Raw genomic sequence first — 22,057 nt, forward strand, 5'->3', positions numbered from 1 at the left:
GACGATGAAACACAGAAATTGCATCCCGATTCAATACAAAATTCGCAATTCTAATTTCTGTCCTTATGAGTACGTTTTAGAAGAGTATGTAATTTGGCTCTTCCCTGGGGGCCCAGTGTTAGACTCCGATGCACCACAGCAGGTTTACTGTTACCCTTCGAACATCACATTGACGATGAAACACAGAAATTGCATCCCAATTCAATACAAAATACGCAGTGCCGATTTCTTTGTAATTTGGCTCTTCCCTGGGGGCCCAGTGTTAGACTCCGATGCACCACAGCAGGTTTACTGTATCCTTAAGACCATCACATAGATGATAAAACATAGAAATTGCATTACGATTCAATACAAAATTCGCAATTCTGATTTCTGTCCTTAGGAGTACGGTTTAGAAGAGTATGTACTTTGGCTCTTCCCTGGGGGCCCAGTGTTAGACTACGATGCACCACAGCAGGTTTACTGTAACCCTTCGACCATCATATTGAGGATGAAACACCGAAATTGCATCCCGATTCAATACAAAATACGCAATTGCGATTTCTGTCCTTATGAGTACGGTTTAGAAGATTATGTACTTTGGCTCTTCCCTGGGGGCCATGTGTTAGATTCCAATGCACCACAGCAGGTTTACTGTAACCCTTAGACCATCACATTGACGATGAAACACAGGAATTGCATCCCGATTCAATACAAAATTCGCAATTCTAATTTCTGTCCACAGGAGTACGGTTTAGAAGAGTATGTACTTTGGCTCTTTCCTGGGGTCAAAGTGTTAGACTACGTTGCACCACAGTAGATTTACTGTAAACCTTCGACCATCACATTGACGATGAAACAGAGAAATTGCATCCCGAGTCAATACAAAATTCGCAATGCCGATTTCTGTCCAGAAGAGTACGGTTTAGAGGAGTATGTACTTTGGCTCTTCTCTGGGGGCCCAGTGTTAGACTCTGATGCACCACAGCAGGTTAACTGCATCCCTTCGACCATCACATTGACGATGAAACACAGAAATTACATCCCGATTCAATAAAAAATACGCAATTCCGATTTCTGTCCTTATGAGTATGGTTTAGAAGAGTATGTACTTTGGCTCTTCCCTGGGGGCCCAGTGTTAGACTCCGATGCACCACAGGAGGTTTACTGTATCCCTTCGACCATCACATTGACGATGAAACACAGAAATTGCATCCCGATTCAATTCAAAATTCACAATGCCGAATTCTGTCCACAGGAGTACGGTTTAGAAGAGTATGTACTTTGGTTCTTCCCTGGGGGCCCAGTGTTAGACTCCGATGCACCACAGGAGGTTTACTGTAACTCTTAGACCATCACATTGACGATGAAACACAGAAATTGCATCCCGATTCAATACAAAATACGCAATTCCGATTTCTGTCCTTATGAGTACGTTTTAGAAGAGTATGTAATTTGGCTCTTCCCTGGGGGCCCAGTGTTAGATTCCGATGCACCACAGCAAGTTTGCTGTATCCCTTCGACCATCGCATTGACTATGAAACACAGAAATTGCATCCAACTCAATACAAAATTCGCAATGCCGATTTTTGTCAACAGGAGTACGGTTTAGAAGATTATATACTTTGGCTCTTCCCTGGGGGCCCAGTGTTAGACTACAATGCACCACAGCAGGTTTTCTGTAACCCTTCGACAATCACATTGACGATGAAACACAGAAATTGCATCCCCATTCAATACAAAATTCACAATGCCGAATTCTGCCCACAGGAGTACCGTTTAGAAGAGTATGTACTTTGGTTCTTCCCTGGGGGCCCAGTGTTAGACTCCGATGCACCACAGGAGGTTTACTGTAACTCTTAGACCATCACATTGACGATGAAACACAGAAATTGCTTCCCGATTCAATACAAAATACGCAATTCCGATTTCTGTCCTTATGAGTACGTTTTAGAAGAATATGTAATTTGGCTCTTCCCTGGGGGCCCAGTGTTAGATTCCGATGCACCACAGCAAGTTTGCTGTATCCCTTCGACCATCGCATTGACTATGAAACACAGAAATTGCATCCCGATTCAATACAAAATTCGCAATGCCGATTTTTGTCCACAGGAGTTCGGTTTAGAAGATTATGTACTTTTGGCTCTCCCTGGGGGCCCAGTGTTAGACTACAATGCACCACAGCAGGTTTACTGTGACCCTTAGACCATCACATTGACGATGAAACACAGATATTGCGTCCCCATTCAATACAAAATTCGCAATGCCGATTTCTGTCCACAGGAGTACGGTTTAGAAGAGTATGTACTTTGGCTCTTCCCTGGGGTCCAGTGTTAGACTACGATACACCACAGTAGGTTTACTGTAACCCTTCGACCATCACATTGACGATGAAACACAGAAATTGCATCCCGATTCAATGCAAAATTCGCAATGCTGATATCGTCCACAGTAGTACAGTTTAGAAGACTATGTACTTTGGCTATTCCTTGGGGGCCCAGTATTAGACTCCGATGCACCACAGCAGGTTTACTGTATCCCTTCGACCATCACTTTGACGATGAAACACAGAAATTGCATCCCGATTCAATACATAATTCGCAATGGCGATTTCTGTCCACAGGAGTACGGTTTAGAAGAGTGTGTACTTTTGGCTCTTCCCTGGGGTCCCAGTGTTAGACTACGATGCACCACAGCAGGTTTACTGTATCCTTTCGACCATCACGTAGATGATAAAATATAGAAATTGCATCCCGATTCAATACAAAATACACAATTCCGATTTTTGTCCTTATGAGTACGGTTTAGTAGAGTATGTACTTTGGCTCTTCCCTGGGGGCCCAGTGTTAGACTACGATGCACCACAGCAGGTTTACTGTAACCCTCCGACCATCACATTGACGATGAAACACAGAAATTGCACCCCGATTCAATACAAAATTCGCTATGCCGATTTCTGTCCAGAAGAGTACGGTTTAGAAGAGTATGTACTTTGGCTCTTCCCTGGGGGCCCAGTGTTAGACTTTGATGCACCACAGCAGGTTTACTGTTACCCTTCGAACATCACATTGACGATGAAACACAGAAATTGCATCCCTATTCAATACAAAATTCACAATGCCGGTTTCTGTCCTTATGAGTACGGTTTAGAAGAGTATGTACTTTGGCTCTTCCCTGGGGGCCCAGTGATAGACTCCGATGCACCACAGCAAATTTACTGTATCCCTTCGACCATCGCATTGACGATGAAACACAGAAATTGCATCCCGATTCAATACAAAATTCGCAAAGCCGATTTTTGTCCACAGGTGTACGGTTTAGAAGATTATGTACCTTTGGCTCTTCCCTGGGGGCCCAGTGTTAGACTACAATCCACCACAGCAGGTTTACTGTAACCCTTCGACCATCACATTGACGATGAAACACGGAAATTGCATCCCCATTCAATACAAAATTCGCAATGCCGATTTCTGTCCACAGGAGTACGGTTTAGAAGAGTATGTACTTTGGCTCTTCCCCGGGGGCCCAGTGTTAGACTACGATGCTCCACAGCAGGTTTACTGTAACCCTTGGACCAACACATTGACGATGAAACACAGAAATTTCATCCAGATTCAATACAAAATTCACAATGCCGATTTCTGTCCACATGAGTACGGTTTAGAAGAGTATGTACTTTGGCTCCTCCCTGGGGGACCAGTGTTAGACTCCGATGCACCACAGCAGGTTTACTGTAACCCTTCGACCATCACATTGACGATGAAACACAGAAATTGCATCCCGATTCAATACAAAACTCGCAATGCTGATTCCAGTCCACAGGTGTACGGTTTAGAAGAGTATGTACTTGGGCTAGTCCCTGCGGGCCGAGTGTTAGACTCCGATGCACCACAGCAGGTTTACTGTTACCCTTCGACCATCACATTGACGATGAAACACAGATATTGCGTCCCCATTCAATACAAAATTCGCAATGCCGATTTCTGTCCACAGGAGTACGGTTTAGAAGAGTATGTACTTTGGCTCTTCCCTGGGGGCCCAGTGTTAGACTCCGATGCACCACAGCAGAATTACTGTATCCCTTCGACTGTCACATTGACGATGAAACACAGGAATTGCATCCCGATTCAATACAAAATTCGCAATTCCGATATTTGTCCTTAGGAGTACGGTTTAGAAGAGTATGTGCTTTGGGTCTTCCCTGGGGACCCAGTGTTAGACTACGATGCACCACAGCAGGTTTACTGTAACCCTTCGACCATCACATTGACGATGAAACACAGAAATTGCATCCCGATTCAATACAAAATTCGCAATGCCGATTTCTGTCCACAGGAGGACGGTTTAGAAGAGTGTGTACTTTGGGTATTCATTGGGGGCCCAGTGTTAGACTACGATGCACCACAGCAGGATTACTGTTACCCTTTGACCATCACATTGACGATGAAATACAGAAATTGCATCCCGATTCAATACAAAATTCACAATGCCGGTTTCTGTCCTTATGAGTACGGTTTAGAAGAGTATGTACTTTGGCTCTTCCCTGGGGGCCCAGTGTTAGACTCCGATGCACCACAGCAAATTTACTGTATCCCTTCGACCATCGCATTGACGATGAAACACAGAAATTGCATCCCGATTCAATACAAAATTCGCAATGCCGATTTTTGTCCACAGGTGTATGGTTTAGAAGATTATGTACTTTTGGCTCTTCCCAGGGGGGCCCAGTGTTAGACCACAATCCACCACAGCGGGTTTACTGTAACCCTTCGACCATCACATTGACGATGAAACACAGAAATTGCATCCCGACTCAAAATAAAATTCGCAATTCCGATTTCTGTCCACAGGAGTACGGTTCAGATGAGTATGTACTCTGTCTCGTCCTTGGGGGCCCAGTGTTAGACTACGATGCACCACAGCAAGTTTACTGTAACCCTTCGACCATCACATTGACGATGAAGCACAGAAATTGCATCCCAATTCAATACAAAATACGCAGTGCCGATTTCTTTGTACTTTGGCTCTTCCCTGGGGGCCCAGTGTTAGACTCCGATGCACCACAGCAGGTTTACTGTTGCCCTTCGACCATCACATAGATGATAAAACATAGAATATTCATCCCGATGCAATACAAAATTTGGAATTTCGATACAGTTTGGCTCTTCCCTGCGGGCCCAGTGTTAAACTACGATGCACCACAGCAGGTTTACTGTAACCCATCGACCATCACAATGACGATGAAACACAGAAATTGCATCCCGATTCAATACAAAATTCGCAATGCTGATTTCTGTCCACAGGAGTACGGTTTAGAAGAGTATGTAATTTGGCTATTCCCTGGGGGCCCATTGTTAGACTCCGATGCACCACAGCAGGTTTACTGTAACTCTTAGACCATCACATTGACGATGAAACACAGAAATTGCATCCCGATTCAATACAAAATACGCAATTCCGATTTTTGTCCTTATGAGTACGGTTTAGAGGAGTATGTACTTTGGCTCTACCTTGGGGGCCCAGTGTTAGACTCTGATGCACCACAGCAAGTTTACTGTATCCCTTCGACCATCGAATTGACTATGAAATACAGAAATTGCATCCCGATTCAATACAAAATTGGCAATGCCGATTTCTGTCCACAGGAGTACGGTTTAGAAGAGTTTGTACTTTGGCTCTTCCCTAGGGTCCCAGTGTTAGACTACGATGCACCACAGCAGGTTCAATGTAACCCTTCGACCATCACATTGACGATGAAACACAGAAATTGCATCCCCATTTAATACAAAATTCGCAATGCCGATTTCTGTCCACAGGAGTACGGTTTAGAAGAGTATGTACTTTGGCTCTTCCCTGGGGTCCAGTGTTAAACTACGATACACCACAGCAAGTTTACTGTATCCCTTCGACCATCGCATTGACTATGAAATACAGAAATTGCATCCCGATTCAATACAAAATTCGCAATTCCGATTTCTGTCCTTAGGAATACGGTTTAGAAGATTATGTACTTTGGCTCTTCCCTGGTGGCTGAGTGTTAGACTCTGATGCACCAGAGGAGGTTTACTGTTACCCTTCGACCATCACATTGACGATGAAACACAGAAATTGCATCCCGATTCAATAAAAAATTCGCAAATCCGATTTCTGTCCTTGGCAGTACGGTTTAGAAGAGTATGTACTTTGGCCCTTCCCTGGGGGCTCAGTGTTAAACTACGATGCACCACAGCGGGTTTACTGTAACCCTTCGACCATCACATTGACGATGAAACACAGAAATTGCATCCCGATTCAAAATAAAATTCGCAATTCCGATTTCTGTCCACAGGAGTACGGTTCAGATGAGTATGTACTCTGTCTCGCCCTTGGGGGCCCAGTGTTAGACTACGATGCACCACAGCAAGTTTACTGTAACCCTTCGACCATCACATTGACGATGAAACACAGAAATTGAATCCCAATTCAATACAAAATACGCAGTGCCGATTTCTTTGTACTTTGGCTGTTCCCTGGGGGCCCAGTGTTAGACTCCGATGCACCACAGCAGGTTTACTGTTGCCCTTCGACCATCACATAGATGATAAAACATAGAAAATTCATCCCGATTCAATACAAAATTTGGAATTTCGATACACTTTGGCTCTTCCCTGGGGGCCCAGTGTTAAACTACGATGCACCACAGCAGGTTTACTGTAACCCTTCGACCATCACATTGACGATGAATCACAGAATTTGCATCCCGATTCAATACAAATTTCGCAATGCCGATTTCCATCCACAGGAGTACGGTTTAGAAGAGTATGTACTTTGGCTCTTCCCTAGGGGCCCAGTGTTAGACTACGATGCACCACAGCAGGTTTACTGTTACCCTTCGAACATCACATTGACGATGAAACACAGAAATTGCATCCCAATTCAATACAAAATACGCAGTGCCGATTTCTTTGTAATTTGGCTCTTCCCTGGGGGCCCAGTGTTAGACTCCGATGCACCACAGCAGGTTTACTGTATCCTTAAGACCATCACATAGATGATAAAACATAGAAATTGCATTACGATTCAATACAATATTCGCAATTCTGGTTTCTGTTCTTAGGAGTACGGTTTAGAAGAGTATGTACTTTGGCTCTTCCCTGGGGGCCCAGTGTTAGACTACGATGCACCACAGCAGGTTTACTGTAACCCTTCGACCATCATATTGAGGATGAAACACCGAAATTGCATCCCGATTCAATACAAAATACGCAATTGCGATTTCTGTCCTTATGAGTACGGTTTAGAAGATTATGTACTTTGGCTCTTCCCTGGGGGCCCAGTGTTAGACTCCAATGCACCACAGCAGGTTTACTGTAACCCTTAGGCCATCACATTGACGATGAAACACAGGAATTGCATCCCGATTCAATACAAAATTCGCAATTCTAATTTCTGTCCTTAGGAGTACGGTTTAGAAGAGTAGGTACTTTCGCTCTTCCCTGGGGGACCAGTGTTGGACTACGATGCACCACAGCAAGTTTGCTGTATCCCTTCGACCATCGCATTGACTATGAAACACAGAAATTGCATCCCGATTCAATACAAAATTCGCAATGCCGATTTTTGTCAACAGGAGTACCGTTTAGAAGATTTTATACTTTGGCTCTTCCCTGGGGGCTCAGTGTTAGACTACAATGCACACAGCAGGTTTACTGTAACCCTTCGCCAATCACATTGACGATGAAACATAGAAATTGCATCCCCATTCAATACAAAATTCGCAATGTTGATTTCTGACCACAGGAGTAGGGTTTAGAAGAGTATGTACTTTGGCTATTCCCTGGGGGCCCAGTGTTAGACTACGATGCACCACAGCAGGTTTACTGTTACCCTTCGACCATCACATTAACGATGAAACACAGAAATTGCATCCCAATTCAATACAAAATTCACAATGCCGATTTCTGTCAACAGGAGTACGGTTTAGAAGAGTATGTACTTTGGTTCTTCCCTGGGGGCCCAGTGTTAGACTCCGATGCACCACAGCAGGTTTACTGTAACTCTTAGACCATCACATTGACGATGAAACACAGAAATTGCATCCCGATTCAATACAAAATACGTAATTCCGATTTCTGTCCTTATGAGTACGTTTTAGAAGAGTATGTAATTTGGCTCTTCACTGGGGGCCCAGTGTTAGACTCCGATGCACCACAGCAAGTTTGCTGTATCCCTTCGACCATCGCATTGACTATGAAACACAGAAATTGCATCCCGATTCAATACAAAATTCGCAATGCCGATTTATGTCCACAGGAGTACGGATTAGAAGAGTATGTACTTTGGCTCTTTCCTGGGGTCAAAGTGTTAGACTACGTTGCACCACAGCAGATTTACTGTAAACCTTCGACCATCACATTGACGATGAAACAGAGAAATTGCATCCCGAGTCAATACAAAATTCGCAATGCCGATTTCTGTCCAGAAGAGTACGGTTTAGAGGAGTATGTACTTTGGCTCTTCTCTGGTGGCCCAGTGTTAGACTCTGATGCACCACAGCAGGTTAACTGTATCCCTTCGACCATCACATTGACGATGAAACACAGAAATTACATCCCGATTCAATAAAAAATACGCAATTCCGATTTCTGTCCTTATGAGTACGGTTTAGAAGAGTATGTACTTTGGCTCTTCCCTGGGGGCCCAGTGTTAGACTCCGATGCACCACAGCAGCTTTACTGTATCCCTTCGACCATCACATTGACGATGAAACACAGAAATTGCATCCCGACTCAATACAAAATTCGCAATGCCGATTTTTGTCAACAGGAGTACGGTTTAGAAGATTATATACTTTGGCTCTTCCCTGGGGGCCCAGTGTTAGACTACAATGCACCACAGCAGGTTTACTGTAACCCTTCGACAATCACATTGACGATGAAACACAGAAATTGCATCCCCATTCAATACAAAATTCGCAATGCCGATTTCTGTCCACACGAGTACGGTTTAGAGGAGTATGTACTTTGGCTATTCCCTGGGGGCCCAGTGTTAGACTACGATGCACCACAGCAGGTTTACTGTTACCCTTCGACCATCACATTGACGATGAAACACAGAAATTGCATCCCGATTCAATACAAAATTCACAATGCCGAATTCTGTCCACAGGAGTACGGTTTAGAAGAATATGTACTTTGGTTCTTCCCTGGGGGCCCAGTGTTAGACTCCGATGCACCACAGGAGGTTTACTGTAACTCTTAGACCATCACATTGACGACGAAACACAGAAATTGCATCCCGATTCAATACAAAATACGCAATTACGATTTCTGTCCTTATGAGTACGTTTTAGAAGAGTATGTAATTTGGCTCTTCCCTGGGGTCCCAGTGTTAGATTCCGATGCACCACAGCAAGTTAGCTGTATCCCTTCGACCATCGCATTGACTATGAAACACAGAAATTGCATCCCGATTCAATACAAAATTCGCAATGCCGATTTTTGTCCACAGGAGTTCGGTTTAGAAGATTATGTACTTTTGGCTCTTCCCTGGGGGCCCAGTGTTAGACTACAATGCACCACAGCAGGTTTACTGTGACCCTTCGACCATCACATTGACGATGAAACACAGATATTGCGTCCCCATTCAATACAATATTCGCAATGCCGATTTCTGTCCACAGGAGTACGGTTTAGAAGAGTATGTACTTTGGCTCTTCCCTGGGGTCCAGTGTTAGACTACGATACACCACAGTAGGTTTACTGTAACCCTTCGACCATCACATTGACGATGAAACACAGAAATTGCATCCCGATTCAATGCAAAATTCGCAATGCTGATTTCCGTCCACAGTAGTACAGTTTAGAAGACTATATACTTTGGCTATTCCTTGGGGGCCCAGTATTAGACTCCGATGCACCACAGCAGGTTTACTGTATCCCTTCGACCATCACTTTGACGATGAAACACAGAAATTGCATCCCGATTCAATACAAAATACGCAGTTCCGATTTCTGTCCTTATGAGTACGTTTTAGAAGAGTATGTACTTTGGCTCTTCCCTCGGGGCCCAGTGTTAGACTACGATGCACCACAGCAGGTTTACTGTATCCTTTCGACCATCACGTAGATGATAAAATATAGAAATTGCATCCCGATTCAATACAAAATACGCAATTCCGATTTTTGTCCTTATGAGTACGGTTTAGTAGAGTATGTACTTTGGCTCTTCCCTGGGGGCCCAGTGTTAGACTACTATGCACCACAGCAGGTTTACTGTAAACCTTCGACCATCACATTACGATGAAACACAGAAATTGCATCCCGATTCAATACATAATTCGCAATGGTGATTTCTGTCCACAGGAGTACGGTTTAGAAGAGTGTGTACTTTGGCTCTTCCCTGGGGTCCCAGTGTTAGACTACGATGCACCACAGCAGGTTTACTGTAAACCTTCGACCATCACATTACGATGAAACACAGAAATTGCATCCCCATTCAATACAAAATTCGCAATGCTGATTTCCGTCCACAGGAGTACAGTTTAGAAGAGTATGTACTTTGGCTATTCCCTAGGGGCCCAGTGTTAGACTACGATGCACCACAGCAGGTTTACTGTAACCCTTCGACCATCACATTGACGATGAAACACAGAAATTGCACCCCGATTCAATACAAAATTCGCTATGCCGATTTCTGTCCAGAAGAGTACGGTTTAGAAGAGTATGTACTTTGGCTCTTCCCTGGGGGCCCAGTGTTAGACTCCGATGCACCACAGCAGGTCTACTGTATCCCTTCGACCATCACATTGACGATGAAACACAGAAATTGCATCCCGATTCAATACAAAATACGCAATTCCGATTTCTGTCCTAATGAGTACGGTTTAGAAGAGTATGTACTTTGGCTCTTCCCTGGGGGCCCAGTGTTAGACTACGATGCACCACAGTAGGTTTACTGTAACCCTTCGACCATCACATTGACGATGAAGCACAGAAATTGCATCCCGATTCAATACAAAATTCGCAATGCCGATTTCTGTCCACAGGAGTACGGTTTAGAAGAGTGTGTACTTTGGGTATTCATTGGGGGCCCAGTGTTAGACAACGATGCACCACAGCAGGATTACTGTTACCCTTCGACCATCACATTGACGATGAAGCACAGAAATTGCATCCCGATTCAATACAAAATTCGCAATGCTGATTTCCGTCCACAGGAGTGCGGTTTAGAAGAGTATGTATTTTGCCTCTTCCCTGGGGGCCCAGTGTTAGACTTTGATGCACCACAGCAGGTTTACTGTTACCCTTCGAACATCACATTGACGATGAAACACAGAAATTGCATCCCTATTCAATACAAAATTCACAATGCCGGTTTCTGTCCTTATGAGTACGGTTTAGAAGAGTATGTACTTTGGCTCTTCCCTGGGGGCCCAGTGATAGACTCCGATGCACCACAGCAAATTTACTGTATACCTTCGACCATCGCATTGACGATGAAACACAGAAATTGCATCCCGATTCAATACAAAATTCGCAAAGCCGATTTTTGTCCACAGGTGTACGGTTTAGAAGATTATGTACCTTTGGCTCTTCCCTGGGGGCCCAGTGTTAGACTACAATCCACCACAGCAGGTTTACTGTAACTCTTCGACCATCACATTGACGATGAAACACGGAAATTGCATCCCCATTCAATACAAAATTCGCAATGCCGATTTCTGTCCACAGGAGTACGGTTTAGAAGAGTATGTACTTTGGCTCTTCCCCGGGGGCCCAGTGTTAGACTACGATGCTCCACAGCAGGTTTACTGTAACCCTTCGACCAACACATTGACGATGAAACACAGAAATTTCATCCAGATTCAATACAAAATTCACAATGCCGATTTCTGTCCACATGAGTACGGTTTAGAAGAGTATGTACTTTGGCTCCTCCCTGGGGGACCAGTGTTAGACTCCGATGCACCACAGCAGGTTTACCGTAACCCTTCGACCATCACATTGACGATGAAACACAGAAATTGCATCCAGATTCAATACATAATTCGCAATGGCGATTTCTATCCACACTAGTACGGTTTAGAAGAGTATGTACTTTGGCTCTTCCCTGGGGTCCCAGTGTTAGACTACGATGCACCACAGCAGGTTTACTGTAAACCTTCGACCATCACATTACGATGAAACACAGAAATTGCATCCCCATTCAATACAAAATTGGCAATGCTGATTTCCGTCCACAGGAGTACAGTTTAGAAGAGTATGTACTTTGGCTATTCCCTAGGGGCCCAGTGTTTGACTACGATGCACCACAGCAGGTTTACTGTAACCCTTCGACCATCACATTGACGATGAAACACAGAAATTGCACCCCGATTCAATACAAAATACGCTATGCCGATTTCTGTACAGAAGAGTACGGTTTAGAAGAGTATGTACTTTGGCTCTTCCCTGGGGGCCCAGTGTTAGACTCCGATGCACCACAGCAGGTCTACTGTATCCCTTCGACCATCACATTGACGATGAAACACAGAAATTGCATCCCGATTCAATACAAATTACGCAATTCCGATTTCTGTCCTTATGAGTACGGTTTAGAGGTGTATGTACTTTGGCTCTTCCCTGGGGGCTAGTGTTAGACTACGATGCAACACAGCAGGTTTACTGTAACCCTTCGACCATCACATTGACGATGAAGCACAGAAATTGCATCCCGATTCAATACAAAATTCGCAATGCTGATTTCCGTCCACAGGAGTGCGGTTTAGAAGAGTATGTATTTTGGCTCTTCCCTGGGGGCCCAGTGTTAGACTTTGATGCACCACAGCAGGTTTACTGTTACCCTTCGAACATCACATTGACGATGAAACACAGAAATTGCATCCCTATTCAATACAAAATACGCAGTGCTGATCTCTTTGTACTTTGGCTCTTCCTTGGGGGACCAGTGTTAGACTCCGATGCACCGCAGCAGGTTTACTGTATCCTTTCGACCATCACATAGATGATAATACATAGAAATTGCATCCCGATTCAATACAAAATTCGCAATTCCGATATTTGTCCTTAGGAGTACGGTTTAGAAGAGAATGTACTTTGGTTCTTCCCTGGCGGCCCAGTGTTAGACTACGATGCACCACAGCAGGTTTACTGTAACCCTTCGACCATCACATAGATGATAAAACATAGAAATTGCATCCCGATTCAATACAAAATTCGCAATTCCGATATTTGTCCTTAGGAGTACGGTTTAGAAGAGTATGTACTTTGGTTCTTCCCTGGGGGCCCAGTGTTAGACTACGATGCACCACAGCAGGTTTACTGTAACCCTTCGACCATCACATTGACGATGAAACACAGAAATTGCATCCCGATTCAATACAAAATTCGCAATGCCGATTTCTGTCCACAGGAGTACGGTTTAGAAGAGTGTGTACTTTGGGTAACCATTGGGGGCCCAGTGTTAGACAACGATGCTCCACAGCAGGATTACTGTTACCCTTTGACCATCACATTGACGATGAAATACAGAAATTGCATCCCGATTCAATACAAAATTCACAATGCCGGTTTCTGTCCTTATGAGTACTGTTTAGAAGAGTATGTACTTTGGCTCTTCCCTGGGGGCCCAGTGATAGACTCCGATGCACCACAGCAAATTTACTGTATCCCTTCGACCATCGCATTGACGATGAAACACAGAAATTGCATCCCGATTCAATACAAAATTCGCAATGCCGATTTTTGTCCACAGGTGTATGGTTTAGAAGATTATGTACCTTTGGCTCTTCCCAGGGGGCACAGTGTTAGACTACAATCCACCACAGCAGGTTTACTGTAACCCTTCGACCATCACATTGACGATGAAACACGGAAATTGCATCCCGATTCAATACAAAATTCGCAATGCCGATTTCTGTCCACAGGAGTACGGTTTAGAAGAGTATGTATTTTGGCTCCTCCCTGGGGGACCAGTGTTAGACTCCGATGCACCACAGCAGGTTTACTGTAACCCTTCACCATCACATTGACGATAAAACACAGAAATTGCATACCGATTCAATACAAAATTCGCAATGGCGATTTCTGTCCACAGGAGTACGGTTTATAAGAGTATGTACTTTGGCTCTTCCCTGGGGTCCCAGTGTTAGACTACGATGCACCACAGCAGGTTTACTGTAACCCTTCGACCATCACAATGACGATGAAACACAGAAATTGGATCCCGATTCGATACTAAATTCGCAATGCCGATTTCTGTCCACAGGAGTACGGTTTAGAAGAGTATGTACTTTGGCTCTTCCCTGGGGGCCCAGTGTTAGACTCCGATGCACCACAGCAGGTTTTCTGTAAACCTTCGACCATCACATTGACGATGAAACACAGAAATTGCATCCCGATTCAATACAAAATTCGCAATTCCGATTTATGTCCTTATGAGTACGGTTTAGTAGAGTATGTACTTTGGCTCTTCCCTGGGGGCCCAGTGTTAGACTCCGATGCACCACGGCAGGTTTGCTGTAACTCTTCGACCATCACATTAACGATGAAACACAGAAATTGATTCCCGATTCAATACAAAATACGCAATTCCGATTTCTGTCCTTATGAGTACGGTTTAGAAGAGTATGTACTTTGGCTCTTCCCTGGGGGCCCAGTGTTAGACTACGATGCACCACAGCAGGTTTACTTTATCCCTTCGTCCATCACATTGACGATGAAATACAGAAATTGCATCCCGATTCAATACAAAATTCGCAATGCCGATTTTTGTCCACAGGAGTACGGTTTAGAAGATTATGTACTTTGGCTCTTCCCTGGGGGCCTAGTGTTAGACTACAATGCACCACAGCAGGTTTAGTGTTACCCTTCGACCATCACATTGACGATGAAACACAGAAATTGCATCCCGATTCCATACAAAATACGCAGTGCCGATTTCTTTGTACTTTGGCTCTTCCCTGGGGGCCCAGTGTTAGACTCCGATGCACCACAGCAGGTTTACTGTATCCTTTCGACCATCACGTAGATGATAAAATATAGAAATTGCATCCCGATTCAATACAAAATACGCAATTCCGATTTTTGTCCTTATGAGTACGGTTTAGTAGAGTATGTACTTTGGCTCTTCCCTGGGGGCCCAGTGTTAGACTACGATGCACCACAGCAGGTTTACTGTAAACCTTCGACCATCACATTACGATGAAACACAGAAATTGCATCCCGATTCAATACAAAATTCGCAATGCCGATTTTTGTCCACAGGAGTACGGTTTAGAAGATTATGTACTTTGGCTCTTCCCTGGGGGCCTAGTGTTAGACTACAATGCACCACAGCAGGTTTAGTGTTACCCTTCGACCATCACATTGACGATGAAGCACAGAAATTGCATCCCGATTCAATACAAAATTCGCAATGCTGATTTCCGTCCACAGGAGTGCGGTTTAGAAGAGTATGTATTTTGGCTCTTCCCTGGGGGCCCAGTGTTAGACTTTGATGCACCACAGCAGGTTTACTGTTACCCTTCGAACATCACATTGACGATGAAACACAGAAATTGCATCCCTATTCAATACAAAATTCACAATGCCGGTTTTCTGTCCTTATGAGTACGGTTTAGAAGAGTATGTACTTTGGCTCTTCCCTGGGGGCCCAGTGATAGACTCCGATGCACCACAGCAAATTTACTGTATCCCTTCGACCATCGCATTGACGATGAAACACAGAAATTGCATCCCGATTCAATACAAAATTCGCAAAGCCGATTTTTGTCCACAGGTGTACGGTTTAGAAGATTATGTACCTCTGGCTCTTCCCTGGGGGCCCAGTGTTAGACTACAATCCACCACAGCAGGTTTACTGTAACCCTTCGACCATCACATTGACGATGAAAGACGGAAATTGCATCCCCATTCAATACAAAATTCGCAATGCCGATTTCTGTCCACAGGAGTACGGTTTAGTAGAGTATGTACTTTGGCTCCTCCCTGGGGGACCAGTGTTAGACTCCGATGCACCACAGCAGGTTTACTGTAACCCTTCGCCATCACATTGACGATGAAACACAGAAATTGCATACCGATTCAATACAAAATTCGCAATGGCGATTTGTGTCCACAGGAGTACGGTTTATAAGAGTATGTACTTTGGCTCTTCCCTGGGGTCCCAGTGTTAAACTACGATGCACCACAGCAGGTTTACTGTAACCCTTCGACCATCAGATTGACGATGAAACACAGAAATTGCATCCCGATTCGATACAAAATTCGCAATGCCGATTTCTGTCCACAGGAGTACGGTTTAGAAGAGTATGTACGTTGGCTCTTCCCTGGGGCCCCAGTGTTAGACTACGATGCACCACAGCATGTTTACTGTATCCCTTCGACCATCACATTGACGATGAAACACAGAAATTGCATCCCGATTCAATACAAAATTCGCAATTCCGATTTCTGTCCGTAGGAGTACGGTTTAGAAGAGTATGTACCTTGGCTCCTCCCTGATGGCCCAGTGTTAAACTACGATGCACCACAGCAGGTTTACTGTAACTCTTCAGCTATCACATTGACGATGAAACACAGAAATTGCATCCAGATTCAATACAAAATTCGCAATGCCGATTTCTGTCCAGAAGAGTACGGTTTAGAAGAGTATGTATTTTGGCTATTCCCTGGGGGCCCAGTGTTAGACTCCGATGCACCACAGCAGGTTTACTGTATCCCTTCCACCATCACATTGACGATGAAACACAGAAATTGCATCCCCATTCAACACAAAATTCGCAATGCCGATTTCTGTCCACAGGAGTACGGTTTAGAAGAGTATGTACTTTGGCTATTCACTGGGGGCCCAGTGTTAGACTACGATGCACCACAGCAGGTTTACTGTATCCCTTCGACCATCACATTGACGATGAAACACAGAAATTGCATCCCGATTCAATACAAAATTCGCAATTCCGATTTCTGTCCGTAGGAGTACGGTTTAGAAGAGTATGTACTTTGGCTCTTCCCTGGGGGCCCAGTGTTAAACTACGATGCACCACAGCAGGTTTACTGTAACCCTTCAGCCATCACATTGACAATGAAACACAGAAATTGCATCCCGATTCAATACAAAATTCGCAATGCCGATTTCTGTCCAGAAGAGTACGGTTTAGAAGAGTATGTATTTTGGCTATTCCCTGGGGGCCCAGTGTTAGACTCCGATGCACCACAGCAGGTTTACTGTATCCCTTCCACCATCACAGTGACGATGAAACGCAGAAATTGCATCCCCATTCAATACAAAAATCGCAATGCCGATTTCGGTCCACAGGAGTACGGTTTAGAAGAGTATGTACTTTGGCTCTTCCCTGGGGTCCCAGTGTTAAACTACGATGCACCACAGCAGGTTTACTGTAACCCTTCGACCATCAGATTGACGATGAAACACAGAAATTGCATCCCGATTCGATACAAAATTCGCAATGCCGATTTCTGTCCACAGGAGTACGGTTTAGAAGAGTATGTACGTTGGATCTTCCCTGGGGCCCCAGTGTTAGACTACGATGCACCACAGCATGTTTACTGTATCCCTTCGACCATCACATTGACGATGAAACACAGAAATTGCATCCCGATTCAATACAAAATTCGCAATTCCGATTTCTGTCCGTAGGAGTACGGTTTAGAAGAGTATGTACTTTGGCTCCTCCCTGATGGCCCAGTGTTAAACTACGATGCACCACAGCAGGTTTACTGTAACCCTTCAGCTATCACATTGACGATGAAACACAGAAATTGCATCCCGATTCAATACAAAATTCGCAATGCCGATTTCTGTCCAGAAGAGTACGGTTTAGAAGAGTATGTATTTTGGCTATTCCCTGGGGGCCCAGTGTTAGACTCCGATGCACCACAGCAGGTTTACTGTATCCCTTCCACCATCACATTGACGATGAAACACAGAAATTGCATCCCCATTCAATACAAAATTCGCAATGCCGATTTCTGTCCACAGGAGTGCGGTTTAGAAGAGTATGTACTTTGGCTATTCACTGGGGGCCCAGTGTTAGACTACGATGCACCACAGCAGGTTTACTTTATCCCTTCGTCCATCACATTGACGATGAAATACAGAAATTGCATCCCGATTCAATACAAAATTCGCAATGCCGATTTTTGTCCACAGGAGTACGGTTTAGAAGATTATGTACTTTGGCTCTTCCCTGGGGGCCTAGTGTTAGACTACAATGCACCACAGCAGGTTTAGTGTTACCCTTCGACCATCACATTGACGATGAAACACAGAAATTGCATCCCGATTCCATACAAAATACGCAGTGCCGATTTCTTTGTACTTTGGCTCTTCCCTGGGGGCCCAGTGTTAGACTCCGATGCACCACAGCAGGTTTACTGTATCCTTTCGACCATCACGTAGATGATAAAATATAGAAATTACATCCCGATTCAATACAAAATACGCAATTCCGATTTTTGTCCTTATGAGTACGGTTTAGTAGAGTATGTACTTTGGCTCTTCCCTGGGGGCCCAGTGTTAGACTACGATGCACCACAGCAGGTTTACTGTAAACCTTCGACCATCACATTACGATGAAACACAGAAATTGCATCCCGATTCAATACATAATTCGCAATGGCGATTTCTGTCCACAGGAGTACGGTTTAGAAGAGTGTGTACTTTGGCTCTTCCCTGGGGTCCCAGTGTTAGACTACGATGCACCACAGCAGGTTTACTGTAAACCTTCGACCATCACATTACGATGAAACACAGAAATTGCATCCCCATTCAATACAAAATTCGCAATGCTGATTTCCGTCCACAGGAGTACAGTTTAGAAGAGTATGTACTTTGGCTATTCCCTAGGGGCCCAGTGTTAGACTACGATGCACCACAGCAGGTTTACTGTAACCCTTCGACCATCACATTGACGATGAAACACAGAAATTGCACCCCGATTCAATACAAAATTCGCTATGCCGATTTCTGTCCAGAAGAGTACTGTTTAGAAGAGTATGTATTTTGGCTCTTCCCTGGGGGCCCAGTGTTAGACTCCGATGCACCACAGCAGGTCTAACGTATCCCTTCGACCATCACATTGACGATGAAACACAGAAATTGCATCCCGATTCAATACAAAATACGCAATTCCGATTTCTGTCCTTATGAGTACGGTTTAGAAGAGTATGTACTTTGGCTCTTCCCTGGGGGCCCAGTGTTAGACTACAATCCACCACAGCAGGTTTACTGTAACCCTTCGACCATCACATTGACGATGAAACACGGAAATTGCATCCCCATTCAATACAAAATTCGCAATGCCGATTTCTGTCCACAGGAGTACGGTTTAGTAGAGTATGTACTTTGGCTCCTCCCTGGGGGACCAGTGTTAGACTCCGATGCACCACAGCAGGTTTACTGTAACCCTTCGCCATCACATTGACGATGAAACACAGAAATTGCATACCGATTCAATACAAAATTCGCAATGGCGATTTGTGTCCACAGGAGTACGGTTTATAAGAGTATGTACTTTGGCTCTTCCCTGGGGTCCCAGTGTTAAACTACGATGCACCACAGCAGGTTTACTGTAACCCTTCGACCATCAGATTGACGATGAAACACAGAAATTGCATCCCGATTCGATACAAAATTCGCAATGCCGATTTCTGTCCACAGGAGTACGGTTTAGAAGAGTATGTACGTTGGCTCTTCCCTGGGGCCCCAGTGTTAGACTACGATGCACCACAGCATGTTTACTGTATCCCTTCGACCATCACATTGACGATGAAACACAGAAATTGCATCCCGATTCAATACAAAATTCGCAATTCCGATTTCTGTCCGTAGGAGTACGGTTTAGAAGAGTATGTACTTTGGCTCCTCCCTGATGGCCCAGTGTTAAACTACGATGCACCACAGCAGGTTTACTGTAACCCTTCAGCTATCACATTGACGATGAAACACAGAAATTGCATCCAGATTCAATACAAAATTCGCAATGCCGATTTCTGTCCAGAAGAGTACGGTTTAGAAGAGTATGTATTTTGGCTATTCCCTGGGGGCCCAGTGTTAGACTCCGATGCACCACAGCAGGTTTACTGTATCCCTTCCACCATCACATTGACGATGAAACACAGAAATTGCATCCCCATTCAATACAAAATTCGCAATGCCGATTTCTGTCCACAGGAGTACGGTTTAGAAGAGTATGTACTTTGGCTATTCACTGGGGGCCCAGTGTTAGACTACGATGCACCACAGCAGGTTTACTGTATCCCTTCGACCATCACATTGACGATGAAACACAGAAATTGCATCCCGATTCAATACAAAATTCGCAATTCCGATTTCTGTCCGTAGGAGTACGGTTTAGAAGAGTATGTACTTTGCCTCTTCCCTGGGGGCCCAGTGTTAAACTACGATGCACCACAGCAGGTTTACTGTAACCCTTCAGCCATCACATTGACGATGAAACACAGAAATTGCATCCCGATTCAATACAAAATTCGCAATGCCGATTTCTGTCCAGAAGAGTACGGTTTAGAAGAGTATGTATTTTGGCTATTCCCTGGGGGCCCAGTGTTAGACTCCGATGCACCACAGCAGGTTTACTGTATCCCTTCCACCATCACATTGACGATGAAACGCAGAAATTGCATCCCCATTCAATACAAAAATCGCAATGCCGATTTCTGTCCACAGGAGTACGGTTTAGAAGAGTATGTACTTTGGCTCTTCCCTGGGGTCCCAGTGTTAAACTACGATGCACCACAGCAGGTTTACTGTAACCCTTCGACCATCAGATTGACGATGAAACACAGAAATTGCATCCCGATTCGATACAAAATTCGCAATGCCGATTTCTGTCCACAGGAGTACGGTTTAGAAGAGTATGTACTTTGGCTCTTCCCTGGGGCCCCAGTGTTAGACTACGATGGACCACAGCATGTTTACTGTATCCCTTCGACCATCACATTGACGATGAAACACAGAAATTGCATCCCGATTCAATAAAAAATTCGCAATTCCGATTTCTGTCCGTAGGAGTACGGTTTAGAAGACTATGTACTTTGGCTCCTCCCTGATGGCCCAGTGTTAAACTACGATGCACCACAGCAGGTTTACTGTAACCCTTCAGCTATCACATTGACGATGAAACACAGAAATTGCATCCCGATTCAATACAAAATTCGCAATGCCGATTTCTGTCCAGAAGAGTACGGTTTAGAAGAGTATGTATTTTGGCTATTCCCTGGGGGCCCAGTGTTAGACTCCGATGCACCACAGCAGGTTTACTGTATCCCTTCCACCATCACATTGACGATGAAACACAGAAATTGCATCCCCATTCAATACAAAATTCGCAATGCCGATTTCTGTCCACAGGAGTGCGGTTTAGAAGAGTATGTACTTTGGCTATTCACTGGGTGCCCAGTGTTAGACTACGATGCACCACAGCAGGTTTACTGTATCCCTTCGACCATCACATTGACGATGAAACACAGAAATTGCATCCCGATTCAATACAAAATTCGCAATTCCGATTTCTGTCCGTAGGAGTACGGTTTAGAAGAGTATGTACTTTGGCTCTTCCCTGGGGGCCCAGTGTTAAACTACGATGCACCACAGCAGTATTACTGTAACCCTTCAGCCATCACATTGACGATGAAACACAGAAATTGCATCCCAATTCAATACAAAATTCGCAATGCCGATTTCTGTCCAGAAGAGTACGGTTTAGAAGAGTATGTATTTTGGCTATTCCCTGGGGGCCCAGTGTTAGACTCCGATGCACCACAGCAGGTTTACTGTATCCCTTCCACCATCACATTGACGATGAAACACAGAAATTGCATCCCCATTCAATACAAAAATCGCAATGCCGATTTCTGTCCACAGGAGTACGGTTTAGAAGAGTATGTACTTTGGCTATTCACTGGGGGCCCAGTGTTAGACTACGATGCACCACAGCAGGTTTACTGTTACCCTTCGACCATCACATTGACGATGAAACACAGAAATTGCATCCCGATTCAATACAAAATTCACAATGCCAGTTTCTGTCCTTATGAGTACGGTTTAGAAGAGTATG

This window comes from Schistocerca cancellata, chromosome 4 (assembly GCF_023864275.1).
Source record: "Schistocerca cancellata isolate TAMUIC-IGC-003103 chromosome 4, iqSchCanc2.1, whole genome shotgun sequence".
Taxonomy (NCBI): Eukaryota; Metazoa; Arthropoda; class Insecta; order Orthoptera; family Acrididae; genus Schistocerca; species Schistocerca cancellata.